Genomic DNA, 14119 nt, shown 5'->3' with positions numbered 1-14119 from the left:
ATCATCCATATTTGCATCTCTTCTTTCTCTCCCTCATGTCCTTCTCTTGTTGAATTCCCTCTGTCCCCGAATCCCCCATCTCTCGCTCTCTCCCCTCCATCCCTCTGATTCCTTGCAGGGTTTATGGGTTTATGATGCATGGTAATCTCACGGCAAACACATTTATCTGCTCATTCTTTCTCTTCCTTTCCTTCTCTTTTCTTCGTCTTGTTGCTCGGCAGGGCTGCGAGCTGTGTGATGATGCTTATGGGATATTTACATTTGATTTGTGCATGCTGCGCAGAACATATAGGCGGGGGGGACAGCAAAGAATGGAGCCGTGAAATCCAGGACAGAAAAGAGCAAAGAAGAGCCGGACAAGATGAAGGAGACGAAGGAGAGCGGTGAATACAGATTCAGAGCACAACGCCACAGATAAAGGCCAATGCAGAGCAGAGCAGAATTAAAATGAAACCTGTCTGAGGCCCCCATGCAGGGGTATGTCTCATCTGATCTCTAAAAATATGAGAAAAACTCATCCATCCATCCATCCATCCATCCATGTGTAGTGGTTTATCTGTGTTCATCCATTTCAACTCTGTAATAGAAATGGTTTACAAGTATTTTACCAGGTATTTTTGCTTATTGTGATGTCATTTCTTGGAGTATCTTCAAATGCTTCATATCCCTTAAATCTGCTAAACCTAAGCTGAAAGGTTATGTAAGTCAGTAAAGCATAATAATTAATATAAGTATTAAAATTACATCACTAAAAAAGTACAAAAATGGAATTTTTTCCATTGGATTTTACAAAATAAAACTTATTGATATATAAAAGATTTTTGAACACTTGTTTGTAGGATCAGAGTGCAAAGTTATTTTGAAGGATTTGTCATTCATTCCTCTGCATATTTTCGCATGGTTTGCACCGCACGTCACGTAGCACAATGATGAAGACAGGTGCCTTCGCTTTCAGCTGCAAAAAAAATGAATGTTGAATGTAGCCATTATGGATTTTATTTTAGATCAATATATATCTATGTGCCACTGTCATGGACATAACTGGGAAATTCCTGGTGAAATTATTCCAGAATTACAGCGAAATACTACATTTGCACCACATGTAAGGTGAGGTCACATAAGGTAATGAGGTGATGATGGGGAAGACAGAAGCCTTAGCTTTCAGCTCTAAAAAGAGTGAGTGCTCTCGCTGTTACAGTTCATATTTCATCCATCCATCCATCCATCCATCCATTTTCAACCGGTTATCCGAAGTTGGTTCGCAGGGGCAGCAGACGGGAGATATCAAAGAAAGCTCCAGCTCCTCCTGAAAAGGCGTTCACAGACCAGGTGTTCTGGGTCTGCCCCACGGCCTCCTACCAGTGGTACATGCCCGGAACACCTCCAATGGGAAGTGACCAGGAGGATCCTGATCAGATGCCTGAACCACCTCAACTGACCCCTATGGATGTGAAGGAGCAGCAGCTCTACTTCGAGCTCCCTCTGGATGTCCGAGCTCCTCACCCTATCTCTAAGGCTGAGCCCAGCCAGCCTTCTGAGGAAACTCATTTTGGCCGCTTGCATCTGCGACCTCATTCTCTCTGTCACTACCCAGAGCTCATGACCATAGGTGAGGGTTGGAACGCAGCTGGACCAGGAAATTGAAAGCTTTGCCTTCCGGCTCTTCACCATGACGGTCTGGCACAGCGCCCGCATCACACACAAATCCATCTCATGCTCCTTTCTACAGCAGAGTGAGAGCTCTTATTTTAGATCGAATTAAACAGGATCATGCAAACAATGGTATCCCTCAGCTGTTTGTGGGAGATCTGATTTCAGAGGGTTAAAAAGCAAAAAACAATTGGGTCACAAAGTATTGTCTTCCTCCCCAGTTCTAGTGGAAATCCAGTGCAGGTGGCTCTGTGACGGTAAGCTTGGTTGATCAAGCCAAGCCTGTAATCTCATATTGGAGGATAACTCCATATCTTGCATCCTTTGAGCCCCCAAAAAGCAATTTCCCTCCATTCTGAAATGCCATTTTCTCCTGATAGTACATCCCTTAAGCTTCCAAATTAAACATTGTCACCTGATCTCATCACTCAGTGTTCCCAAAGCTCTCATGATTACATCATCACCTGTGTCGCTGTTTCAGGAGCGAACATCCGGGGCAGCTTTCCACACAAAATCAGGCTGCGACAGAGAAGAGCTTCCCAAAGCCCCTAAATAAGACGCTGTTAGCATCACCCTGTTTGCCAACTGGAACTCTGGAGTCAGGTATCTGCACTTCTCTGCCCACAGGTAATGAGGGAGTTTAATATGAACGGTTTCTGAAAAGCAGCTCATCAATGCTTCCAGAGAAAGCTGGATTACCACGTCAGGTGTTTTTCTAATCTTTTTTGGTTGCTTGAAAATTCTACAGGTTGAGGTTCACAGTTTTCAGCTGCTATTTGAATTCAGCACTCAACTGAAGGTGCCCTGGGCACAAAAAAGCAGAAAAAATGTCAGTGGCATTCAATTGTAAGTTTTAATTTATTGCCAGTGTTAGCTCTGTCAGAGGGAGGATTTCAAATTGCCAGATATTTAATGAAATGAGACTGCAATTATACCATTTTGTAAGTGTGTCAATCCTCACAATAGTTTCATTATTGCTCACTTAAAGACTACTGCGCCGTCCAGAAAGAGAAGCCTTTCACTCTTTTTTTTTTTTGCGCAGTTGAAAATGATCTAAAGCTGAAATAGTCTGTCTCCAAAACTTCTGCCTCAGTGTCAATGCACCTCGCACTCATTTCTACGCATTAAGCTGATGCTCTTATTCAGGATGGTGAAAGGCTGAGTGCAAGAGCTGTGTAAGCTTAAACCACGGCATTGCAAATATTACAAAAGACATCCGAAGAGGCATCAAAGCCGCGGTCAGCGTCCAGACGGCATTTGTAGTGACACGCTTCTGTTACCCTCAAATGATCCCAGAGAAGTGATGGCAGCAGGACGGACTGATGTTCCAAAGATGCCTCAGTATTTTCTGGTGATTCATCCACCCAGCTGTCGTCAGCACCAACAGCTAAGCCTGTCAACAGGTACTACAAACTGCATGCCAAAAACAATATTGGCATCGTACGTGATTGCAAACTATGTTTCAACAACACTGTTGTTAAAGTGTGCTAAGGTTTTGGTTTATAATACGCGCAAACACACGTGGTTACTTTTTGTCAACACACACGTGGTTGGGTTTAGGAACAAAGAACAGGGTTTGGCTTTACAATTGTACAGGAGGTGAACACCAGCCTTCGGGGTGAGAGTTGGTGGTTGTTGGACTCATCCACCACCCATCCCTCCTGCCCTACTTGGACTTCTACTGCCTTAACTTTTGTTGTTGTCCCACCACGTTTCCCCCTGATGCCACTGGGCGCTGTTAAACAACAACTTTGACTGGCCGACTGTTTTTTCTTCGTCATTGACAAACGCTGGAAGTCATTGCCCAAGCCCTGGTTTGCAGCAACTTCCGTGTGAGACCAGGTTGGACAGGTTGCTTTAAAACACTCACATTTGTTGCCTAAAGTAGTTTGCAGCTTGACAGGCGTCTCACTGAGGTGTCGCACCATTCCGTCCACCTTCAGATGACAAAATCAGCTCATATACTACATCACTTTCTGATATGATACTATGAAACGTGCAGGTGTAACATTCGTGGTTTGCAAGAGTGTACAATGCCAGCATTTTTCTTCTGGTGACTAAACTGGGTAATAACACACAACTGATTCATCACTGCACATCCACAACTACACAACCAATAACACACAAACACAAACTCCAGCCTCCATATCCCAGTAGGATGGCGTCAGATGATGGATGGGGGTGGAAGCAGCGAGGATATGGAAAACAAGCAAAACCTATAATTGAGTTATAAACAGACCAATCACAACCGAGCAGGTGGTGAGCTTGTCTTTTCAAATGGCTTAATTTATTTTTTATCTGCCTGCTTTTGAACTTCTGACGTTAACATTTATTTACTAGCAGCTAGCAGGAGAAACAACCTCCCAAACTGTCACTGTCGGACCTCTGGATTCACACGGCAACTGTTTGTGTTTGTGTGAGTGGGTGGGAAAGGGCAGTGTCTTTAAAAGTCTCCACGGGTTTTCCAGAGTATTTTATTGATGTGTGCTTTTTTATATCTAGCTCTCAATCAGTCAGACTGCTGGGTAATCAATACTGGTAGAGGGCATTAAAACTCACTCTGTGTGTGTTTGTGTAAATCCCTGGAAAAGGAATCTTCTTCTCCCTAATTCCTGGCCCTTATCTGTCCTCCCAGACACCCATCAGTGTCAGGTTTTTGAAGATATATGAGCCTGATAGTTAATGAGTTTTAACAGCATTTTCCTACTTCACACTCAAAGAAGGCTTATCAGGACCAAGTTGCCCTCTCCAGTGACCTTGTGTTAGTACTGTATATGCACACAGCTGCACTTTGCATGTTCTGCTTGTTGTGTTAACATTCATTGTTGCAAGTTTGTCATGTTTTGCAAATGTCATTAAGGGAATAATTTCTAACTGCCGGTGTAGCGTTAAACAGAACTTTAAGCAGACGCTATAACCATGTCCGGAGGCATTGTGTTTTTGGTTAGTCTGTCCATCCGTCCTATGTGAAGAATGCATTCAAGGAATTCCTTCAAATTTGGCACAAATGTCCACTTTAACCTTGGATCTATCTTATTCTTGTGAGCGTGATATCTCGCCTTGAGGAAATGTCTTCAAATTTGGCACAAACATTGACTCGGACTCAGTGACAAACTGATTAGATTTTCGTGGTCAAGGTCAATATGACATTGGATCCATCTCATTCTTGTGAACGTGATATCTCGAGAACACCTTAAAGGAACTACTTCAGACTTGGCACAAAGGTTGAGTTGGACTCAAGAATGAACGAATTAGAGTTTGTTTGTCAAGGGTCAAAGGTCAAGGTCACTGTTACCTTGCATTCATCTCATTCTCATGAACACGATAGTTCAAATTTGGCACAAATGTTCACTCGGACTCAAGAATAAACTATTGGATTTCGATGGTCAAAGGTCAAGGTCCATGTGACCCTGCATTTGCATCATTCTGGTGAAGGCAATATCTCAAGAATACCTTATTTGACGCAAACGTCCACTTGGACTGAAGAATAAAATGATTACAATTTTGTGGTCGAAGGTCAAATGTCAAAGTCAGTGTGACCTTTCAAAAAAAAAAAAATGTTATAACTCAAGAACTCATACACTTACGATAACACAAATTTACTCAAAAGGATAAAATGATGAACTGGTGACATTTTATTTTGAAAAGGTCAAAGGTCAACTTGACTGTGACATCATAATATTCTACACAACACTTTTCTAGCAACATCAAATCTCAGGAACAGAAACTGTGCTGATTGTATGGATCTTCTGTGTGTGAAGCGTCCATGTTTTCACAGACGTGGATGTAAACTGTCAAAGAAACTTGACTGGTCCGCAGAGGGATACAGCTGAGTAAAGATGCTCCTGGTATCTACATCCTTGATGGTTCACCATGCATCTGCCATCACAGCTTGGTCTCTCAAGTTGATATTTTCCTCATTCTTACACAATCAACACATTTATTATACATTATTTAATGAAGTCACATCCACTGCCAGATTCCAGTGTGCTCCACACTTGGAACAAGTATCCACAAATGCACAAGCGATGAGGCACAGATGCTGAGAGGAGCAATCATGACCTGATTGACCCACTTTTTGCGGCACAAGTGTCTTATACACAGCAGATCAGATCATTAGCAGATCAGAAAACAAGCCTTTTGAGTTTTTATGTTTGTTGGTATAAACCTTTGGCAGCAGCACGCTGCGGTTCCAGGGGAATTCTCACTTCAAAATCTCATTTTGGAATCGTTACACTGCAGCTACACTTAATCTGCAATGATGCTGCTGTAAGCATTACATTTGCTGGAGTTAATGCATGCAAAATCAGCAAGCAAGTCAAATAAATGCACTGGATACATGATCAGCATGCAGACAAAGCCAAAGCAGTAATGTACTGTAGCAGCAACACGGCTTTCAGTGTGAAACTCTTGACATTTTGCCATAAATACCGTGGTGACCAGTATGGAAACTGGTGTGTGGAGGATTGTGCAGCTAAAGTTTGCAGTTCTGCCACCAGACAAAAGTGATTTTACTGAGCTTCAAGGCATTAGTTGAGGCAGAAATCTGTGGTGAACTGCCTGTAAGCTGAAATAGAGCGCAATTTAGAAACTATCTCCCCATATCATGAAAACACAACAAGCGGAGAGAGAGAATGGATGCTTGTGCTAATATCCTCCTGCTGTCTCTCTGTGTGAAACTGCTATAGACTGAAATTACTGAGAAATGTGGCCCAGGGCTGCCACATGCATGCACGTACAGCCACACAAACACACACAGAACAATAAATCTGTTGCTTCCTTTCAGCAGCAGAGGAGAAGGCACTAATCGGAGAGAGAGGAGGGGGTGATGTGACCTGAGACTGGTTCAGATAAGCACTTTTGTTCCGTCTCTATCTCTTTTTCTACAAATCTAAGGACACGCACACACACAGAAACTCTTTGTCAGTTTGCCTGCCGCCGAGTTGTCACGGTGACAGAGGAGGTCATCTGGATGAATGCCTGCTATTATGGGATATGTGCTCAGATCTCGGCTTGGAGGTCAAAAGGTTAAACATCCAATCAGCACGTGGCGTAGCTAAACCTTTGAAACCAAGAATCCTAATAAGTTACAGGCGGAATCAATAGATGTCGATGAGGACACATTTCATAAGAATAATCCAGATGGAGGAAGAGCTTAAGTCTTCATTTATGTCTGACTGATAAGAGTTTTTAAAGGACAGCATTTAAGCCTCCAATAACTGATACTTTTTCTGCATTCAGTCGCTATAAATGTGATCATTCTTGACACTTAATACAGTCGGTGTTTCCCCAACGGCTGATTTTCCCATTGACTGATGTCTGTTTTTTAATAACAGTTGCACTGGCAGTTTACTGTGTGTTTCATCTGTTGGAATGAATGTTAGCTCAATGTGTTGGTTTTCCTCTTTGGCCACAGTTCAAGTCACATTACAGTATGCTTATACATAAGAAATGCATCAACAAAATCAGTGTGTGCACACACAGAATCACGAGTAGCGCACTGATACTTGGTCATTTAAATTGCTTATATTAGTACTGTCAATCATTATATTCCATTTTTCATTTGAAGTGCTTAAACTAAACCAATCGCCAGAAAGAAAAAAAAAACAAAAACAAAGGTGGCATCGTACATTTCTGCAAATCATGGGTACGTTACACTTGCAGAGTTTCACAGCAGCCCTAATACTTCACAGTAGGTTTAATCTATAAAAACACTTGGTTAAGATCATATACCCAGATCTGGGGACACAAGTCTCACTGGAAAAGCAGCAATGTCTCGGTAAAAACCAACAGCTTTTCGTGGCACAAGCTGCTCAAAATCACACACCTCTGAGGGCTGAAACAACCTCTTCTCTTTCCTAAGTAATCAAATATTGCCCCTTTGTCTTTGATATATCCATCAGAAACTAACGAAAAAGCCATAATTTTGCGGTGGTATGATACCCTGTTGGGCAGCGTCAGTTTGTAACACAGACGGATGGCGTCAGTATGAAACGCCACCGGAATATGACATAATTTAAGGGGCTTGAAAGTCCTCATAGGGCGTGAGGGGTGGTGGATGAGTCCAACAACATTGGACTTTCAGTGAGGAGCCTGGTGTTTGCTTCCCAAATAAATGTTGAGTCAGACCATGATGTTTTTTCAAAACCTAACCAAATTATGTTTTTTCACAGGGAAATATGTGCTTTACAGTGCTGTAAGTTTATTTAAAAAAAAGACACAATGCATGTAAGGAGCATAAATTTACACAGCGTCTTGAACGTCAACAACAAACGCAGCGAGGATACCGAGTGCATTATTTGTGAAAGTTTGGAGTGTGAATGTGTTGGTGACACATCATCCACCATCCCGTCCACCACTAGATTACAAAGTCAGCTCATATACAATGTCAAAATTTGATATGTATTAAATGTGCAAATGCAAGTTATCCATTGTTTACAGAAACACACATTGCCAACATTTACTTCTGGCGACTGGGCTGCGTGAACATATCAGTGCAATAATCTACTTGTCTGTCGTCTTATACACCCAAACAGCTCTTTCAGACCTAAATATTCAAAGATTTGTTTTTCCCCGTGCTTTCTGTCTGACCCACTGTCTCCGACTCTTCCAACCTATTAGTCTTTCTCCAGTTTCCAGCCTGCAGTTGAAGGATTAGAATGTGCTGTTCTGAAATCGGCTCGTCAGCCTGCCAGCCACTGATAAGCACACTCAGGATTGATTAGATCTGCCTTTAATCTATTCAACTTTTCCAGGCGAATGAAAAAAAAAAAAATGCTTAGTATGGGAGATGCGAGGTGCACGATACGGTGACTTTGGGAACACGTGCCCAGAGGGCAAATGCATTGTAAGCCGCATTTTCAGGCATTAGATCATATTAAGTATGCACTTTTACAAGTCCTCTTTAACAAGCTGCTGTAGGCAAATACAAGCTAAACAATTCAGAATAATTTTCTATTAACCATGAAGGACAAAGGTCTTCACTGAGAGAGACGGCAACAGGAAAAAGTCTTCAGAAAAAAAAAAAGAAAGAAAGCGAAAGAAAGAACAAACAAACAGAGAAATATAATGAAGGAATGAAGCATAAAATCCCAAATGAAAGAATTAGAGATAACGCTCTGTGTGTGCTTTCAGCCATCACTCTCACTTGCTCTCTATATCTCTGAAAGAGAGGGAGCCAGTTAAACAGAATGCTAAACAGGCAAGAGGGGCCTGATGTGTCAAAGCCAATCCACAGGCCTTTTGATTTCACACACACACACACATGCACGCACACCACAAGAAGAAAAAAAATAGCTGAACGCACCTTTAGCTCATTACTGGTGTCGGATACGTTGAGGGTTTTCTCCTCTGCACGGCGACACAGATCTGCCTGAGAGAAAGAGGAGAGGGCGAATTTAGATTAATCACATGCAAGAACTGTCATTCATGGAGGAGGAAAGGGTTCAAAGACATTGTATATTATAGGATTATGATTATATACATGTTAATTGAATGTTCTGTATTTCTCGTGTTGTGCGTGTAGTGCAGGGACAGTAAGAGGAGAGACGCGCGGCTTGTTTATGTCAGAATATTTATGAGAAGGACAAAAATGAAAGTAAATGAATCATAAACAAATATGAAGCAAGGGCGTGTAGATGTAGACTAAGCTTTCTGAGAAAGCTTAAGATATGCATATGCAAATTTAAACATTAGCAACTTAACAAACAAACCTCTTTTAACCCCCCGATGCTTGTGAAGCTGTCAGATACTCTTTCTAATCCGCCTTTCTTTGGCTCCTACAATAAATATCGGAGTTTGAAAAAAAATGCTTCCAAGCCATTAAAGAATTACGTCAACAAAGAGAGCAGCAGGCTGACAGCACTCCAGCAGAGATACTGTAGAGATTTGGCATTTTCAAACAGTATTCACATTGCCCTCTCGAATTTATTGCATTCCACGCTCTTGTATCAAAACAACCGCACTGTAGTAAAGCATGAATGGAGCGAGTAAAATATAAATAAAAGATATTTAATTCATGTGTTGACTTAGCCGGCGCTGCTCTACATTCACCGAGCCACTTCCTGGATGTACAGTGCACCAGCCTGCAGCTACTTTCTGCTTGTTAAGACTTTCACCATACAGCCTGATGTGAGAGCTCAGAGTGTCCTAACATTATATATACCAACTCAAAACTCAGCTTTTGCTGTTGTTGTCCTGATTCATTACAGTTTACATCACACCCTGTCAACTCTTCGATTGGCCAGAGGGTGTCTTCAAAAATTGCACATCTGAACCAGAGCTGTCAAACCTGTGGTTTTGATAAACTGGGTCCGACTTCTGCATTTCATTTTCATGTGCACACTGTGGGTTAAAGCATAACATATGAAAGTTGCTACAGATATTAAATGTTAATGTGAGGCATTGGTTTCAGCATAAAGAACATCATTGGTGTCATGTCAACTTTTTATTTAATATCATCATAAAAAGACCAGAATTCAGAAAGATTTTAAGACCAGTAATAGGCCTTTTCCACCAAAATTAGTGCATGTAAGCAGGTTTTAACCTCTCTAACTCCGCCAGGACGCTGACCTCCGCGTTTCCCCCCTCCTCTGTTGAATGGTATCTCCCAGGCGCACTACGTCATCAAACCATGTGATGTTTGGTATTGCCGGATTCAGGAAGCTCTCGACTTTTCAAAAATAACATCGTTTTTCTTTTATTTATTATGTATTTCGCACCAGAGCAGCCTAAACACACAAAGTCCAAAATCGCGATGAGTGGTGACAAGTCATATCATGTTGTTTTTCGACGGGAAAAGTTAAAGGATTACTCGCGATCTTATGTGGAGCTATTAGCGGGGACTTAGCTGTTTTATAAAAGTTAAGAGTCTCACTCCTACCACTATTTTTGGCTGAGATACACCATCTAGAAAGTGGGATCATGACTTTCACGTTTCATATGGCTTTATTTGGTGATATTTTATGGTGTTTCTGTGTCATAAACAACATCAGCTATCATAATCACACCTGATTTCAATAAGGTACAATGTTTGAAGCTGGCTGAGTGTTGTTTGATCACTGATAGTACTGTTTTGAAGCCGAGTGACCGACTTGTCATTTGGAGCTCCGCCTGGATCTTTCCATGGTAAAAACACTGTAGAATGGTCATACTTTGAGCAGTCTTCTTCAAATTTGAAACAAGTGTTCATTGATAGTGTGCCTACAGCCCCACAGTGTCATTTACCTGCTCAGATGAAGCCACAGACAGTTATTCATCCTGAAACACATTTTTTATTTTTTTTTTTATTTTAGGCGAATCAATTTTTACTGACTTCAGAGGCCCATTACTCTGTCTCTGTGTCACCTAGAGTGTTTCTGACACTTTCACAAGAAACTTCAGGGAGTTTTCTTTCCGGCAAGACCTCATGCATGCATGTAGTCAGAGCGGTTCAGAAGCTACAGTCATTTTTATTTGGGTATGTCATTTTAGGCGTTTTTGCTACAAAGTGGGGGTGGAGTACATTAAACACAGGTAAACCCACTAATAAGATGGGCGGCTCTCTCTCACTCCACGTCTTTTCTCCGTCTGTGGTGTTGGCAGGTGTACAAAAATGTGGTACAACAATCTGTAGTTGCAGCAACAGTCCCATAGCCAGCAAAAATCCACCCGATGACACATCAGAGCTGGGAGGTTTGGGCGCTGGCAACATGGAGGGGAGTTTAGCACAGTTTATTTACACATACGAACCACACTGTTATGACACACAGCCGGTTGAAAGTTGGCAAAGTATCTTCTTAACTCACTGTGGTGGGATGAATCTTCTAGACTATAAACAAACTTTCAAAAAAGGCTTTGAACCTTTTCCTTCAGTGATCGTATAACAAGATATCGTGCAGACCAAGAAAATGTCAGACATTTGTTCTTTTCTTCCACCTCATGCATTATTTTCATATATCAGGACATCTAACGTGTTACTGCTTACATGCTGCACACTTACATTTGAAGTGGCACTTCAAAGATGAGCAGAGGTGAAGTGTGCTCAAGGACGCTTCAATACGCAGCCGAGACACTTTGTTTATCAGACTGTCTGTAACCCAAAGCCAAGCGGCTAAATCTCAGCTTTAAATAGCCAGTTACTGTTATATAATGGTGACTGATGGTGTGAAAACACAACTGATGTCTGGGTCAGGGTCCAAAGATGGGATGACAGAAGATTAGAATTGGTCAGGTTTGTAAAGGAGGCAGCTGCCTTTATGCTTCCATTGCATTCCCAGTTCACCTGAGCTGTTACCTGAAATGAACAGGACATGCTCTCGCCTCCATCAGTAACTACCAGTGAGAAGCCCCCAAGCAAGCCACTTAACCCTGGCCTGTCCCGGTGGAGCAGCTCAGGGCCTGTGCTGGTGCTCAGTGGTTGTACAGTGCAGCTCCCCTGCGTGAGTGTGAAGCGGGGCGTTCACTGAAAATGAAAATTTGTGATTCGTACAAAATTCAGTGGGTGAATAAGGGTGGAAAAAAAACAGAAGGAAGCAGTCTGGCAACATGAGATTTTTCTAAAAGTTCCCTTCCATCTAGCAATTATGTGGGTGTGATGGTGCATGAGTGAAGAGATGAGGAAAAATACTGCGCGGGAGATATTTTATAACGTCGTAATGGCTAAATATCAAAAGGCCAAAAACTGCCTTTATCCTCTGTGCCACATTTCTTTTATCCACGTCTTTATAAATGTGCAGCGAGAGATCACACAGCTCCGAGGACCGAGACGCTGCAATAATTAACCTCCCCTCCATTTTTAGCAGGAACTAAAGATCGGCACCAGTAGCTTTAACGAAACAGGCTTTTGTAGGAAATTTAATGTGTCTGTTTTATGTTCCTTTTTTCCCCACACCAACAACCAGAACAGAAAGACGATTTTTACATTTCTCCAACATTTAGACATTAAGTCAGTGCCTTGAAAAGTGCAGCTTTCATCTCTGACATAGATGAAAGCAGTTCATAATATGACTCCAGATATGCACATGGTGAATTAATATCTCATCTGTTGTGTTTAATTTGCTTCAACCCACGTTTTTCTTGGGGAAATTATGTTTGTAGACATTTTATTCTGTTCTGTGCAAATGTTGTGAACAGACTGGAACAATTTTAATAAGTTGCTCAAACACTTAAAAACATAATTACTGCTCATATATAAATCAAGAAGGAAGTCAGTGTTTCCTTCGGTACTCCGACGCACTGGCGAAAGCTGTGGCCGGAGGCGTTATGTTGTCCTGTTGTGCATCTGTGCAATGCTTATGAACGCCATATCTCAAGAACGCCATGAGGAAATTGTGCCCTTGGACTCAAGAATGAACTGACTAAATTTTGGAGGTCAAAGGTCAAGATCCATGTGACCTTGTCTGTCTCATTCTTGTGAACATGACACCTCAAGAATACCTTGGGGGAACTTCTTCAAATTTGGCACAAACGGTCACTTTGACTCATCGATGAACTGATTGGATTTTGGTGGTCAAAGGTCAAGGTCAATGTGACCTTGAATCGGTCTCAAATGAACACAACATCTCAAGAATACCTTCAGGGAATTTCTTTACATTTGATGCAAACATCCACTGGAACTGAAGGATAAACTGATTAGACTTGTGTGGTCAAAGTTCAGAGGTCAAGGTCAGTGTGACCTCACAAAACATGCATTAACCCTAACCCTGTTTTTGGCCACAGCTCAATAATTCACATGCTAATTATGACAAAACTCAATGCAAATGTCAAACAAGATAAAATAATGAAGTGATGTCATTGTTTTTCCAAAAGGCCAAAGGTCAACTTCACTGTGACATCATAACTTTTTTGCATAAAACACTTTTCTGGCCATTGTTCAGTGTCATATCCCAGGAACAGAAGGTGCAACATGATCTCACTCTGACCTCTTAACATAACGACGTTTGGTCATGGACTTCCACGTCAACATGTGATGTGGGTGTATGTATGTCTGGGTGTATTAAAAATAAGTATTAAGTTGTTTGCATTGTAAGCAAGTGACAGCAGCAGTGGGATGAAATTTACAACCCCATCAGTATCATGGGCATAACTCTGAGTGCCACAAACACCTTCATCATCAGTGGGACATTATATCAGATCATTATTATTCAGTGTTGGTAATATCCCTCCTGTATAACACCAATCATCATCATGCTATCATTATTATCACATAGCAGATCGGCCTGTTTTGTATGCAGGGAACACTGACTCTGCTCACCTTGTTAAAGAAGAAGAAATAGATTCTTATCAGAGTACGTGAAGCAGCACGTGCTGACGCAGCACACGTGGGTTTATAGCAACAGTACGTTACTACACAGAGGCATGCTTTTTGAAGCCCTGCGCTAATCATTATTGTGTGATATCGGCAATGTCGCTGTGGAACTATACCAATCACTATTGTGCTATTGTTATTATCATTCTGCAGCTAAATCTGCCTGCTTTGTATGCAGAGACG

At 41.7% G+C, this 14119-nt stretch overlaps 1 protein-coding gene across 2 annotated transcripts in view; it reads right to left on the bottom strand.

Annotated features, from left to right (window-relative positions):
• Positions 1 to 14119, bottom strand: part of cdh11 (cadherin 11, type 2, OB-cadherin (osteoblast)) — a 137036-nt gene that overhangs the window by 70582 nt on the left and 52335 nt on the right. For both annotated transcript variants that reach the window (XM_049600516.1, XM_049600517.1), the window contains exon 2: positions 8957 to 9022. The gene's annotated coding sequence lies outside the window, so the exon portion shown is untranslated. The remainder of the gene's footprint in view (positions 1 to 8956; positions 9023 to 14119) is intronic.

Source organism: Epinephelus fuscoguttatus, linkage group LG16 (genome assembly GCF_011397635.1).
Source record: "Epinephelus fuscoguttatus linkage group LG16, E.fuscoguttatus.final_Chr_v1".
Lineage (NCBI taxonomy): Eukaryota > Metazoa > Chordata > Actinopteri > Perciformes > Serranidae > Epinephelus > Epinephelus fuscoguttatus.
Note: the sequence above shows the minus strand (reverse complement) of the source record. Positions and strands in the feature narration are given on the sequence as shown.